Raw genomic sequence first — 2,028 nt, forward strand, 5'->3', positions numbered from 1 at the left:
GCCTGGGTGGCTCAGTTGGTTAAGCGACTGCCTTCGGCTCAGGTCGTGATCCTGGAGTCCCGGGATCGAGTCCCGCATCGGGCTCCCTGCTCGGCAGGGAGCCTGCTTCTCCCTCTGACCCTTCCCCCTGTCATGTGCTCTCTGTCTCTCTCATTCTCTCTGTCTCAAATAAATAAATAAAATCTTTAAAAAAAAAATATGTTCTTGCAAAATATTTCACATGATATTCATGTTTTAAATTTATATTTAATTACACTGATGTAAATTTATTATTTATGTTACAATTCAATATATATAAATCATAAATGAATAATCAAATGATTAGAAATAATGGATTATTAATTTAGCCAGAAAAAAGATCTACATACAAAAATTAATTGCACATATATTCACAAAAAACAAACAATTACAAAATACGATTTTACAATGACATCATTTTTGGTCAGCTTTATCACCAAGACGCAATAATTATTTAAACCTCTCTTTCTTTGGATTTATCTCAGTGCTTACCACCACCATTTGTTGGCCCTTTTAAAAAAATTAACTAGCAGTGAACTGAAGCCAATATTCAAATCATTTTTGTCCAAGAGGGATGTGGTTACTATCATGTGTAACATGGTCTGGTTGTCCCTACACAGTAAGGAGACATAAGCAGGGGGAGCGGGAGAGGGAGAGGCAGACTCCCCGCTGAGCAGGGAACGCAACGCGGGGCTCGATCCCAGAACCCTGGGATCATGACCTGAGCCGAAGGCAGACACCCAACCAATTGAGCCACCCAGGTGCCCCAGAAACCAATTTCTTGTCTTCTAAAATTTGGTGTTGCAGCAGGAAGCTCTGAAGCTAATGAGACTCATTTTTCATTCCTTTGGAAGTAACTGTCTCTTCCTTCCAGCTCTGGAGCTTGCAGTATTTTTCTTACAGAAGTGTGTGATAGGCATCACTATTGCTGACCAGTATTTGGTTCCCCTTTACCTGTGCATAAATGGAAGTCTCCTGTTTCTCAGCTCCTTGGCGACCTGCCGGGCTAGTGCAATGTGTGGGAGTGATGTGTCTTACTTCTCACAGAGCCATTGAGGAGCAAGAGCTCCACTTTCCAGCACTCACTTCCCTGTGGTGATGGCCAGAGAAGCACGTGTTGATGTGCACATCCATGAAGTCAATGTCCCTCAGATGCTGAACCCGCCTACAGCAGACTCCCGCCCTGGACAGTCGTCTGGGCACAGGGGCTTCCCAGGAGCAAGAAAAGACATTATTTGTGTGAACACACTGAACTGTGGTTACTACTGTAGCAGAACCTGGCCCATGTTCTAAGATAGTTTGTACCTTTTTCAGTGACTATTAATGGAAAATCACATTTGTCATCCAGCGCTTAAATTCTTTTTCCCACTCAGCCTACATTTGTTGCTTGTATTCTCATGCTTCTGGCCTTTCCTTCAGAGACACCATCACACACTGGCTGCTTCTCTGTTCTTTGTCATCTTCCATCTCTCAAGTCAGCAAGCTTTTCCTGTCGAGGGCCACATAGTAAATATCCTGTGCTCATGGGCCAGAGGATCTCTGTCACTGTTCCTCAGCTGCCTTCGGAGCATGACAGATTCTCCAGGTAACACATAAATGAAGGAGCATGTCTGCATTTACTTTACTTACAAATTCAGGTGGTGAATTCAATTTCGTTCAAGGGCTCTAGTTTGCCAACCCTTGCCCTAAAAGGAGAGAGCAAACAAAGAGTTAGATGTGGGGTCCAGAAAGAGAGCACTTTCAACACTGGATATGGCCAAGGGCATTCCCAAGGGCATTCCCAAGGAGAAGGCCAAGGGATATGTCAGGGAGGCAACTTTGCTGAAGGCCTAAGGGGAAGCTAGTCCAGACTGGGGCCAGAGGACATTAGACCACCTGGGGATGGACCAGAGGAACAAAGCCAGCTGATGAACTGATATATTCAAATATACTAAGGTGAAATTTACATTTGGGAATAGAGTTTAGGGATGAATTGATGATGGTGGCTAGAATATAAACTTTAAAATTAAG

The sequence above is a fragment of the Leptonychotes weddellii genome, chromosome 8 (assembly GCF_054177405.1).
Source record: "Leptonychotes weddellii isolate Sample4059 chromosome 8, ASM5417740v2, whole genome shotgun sequence".
NCBI classification, from domain to species: Eukaryota; Metazoa; Chordata; class Mammalia; order Carnivora; family Phocidae; genus Leptonychotes; species Leptonychotes weddellii.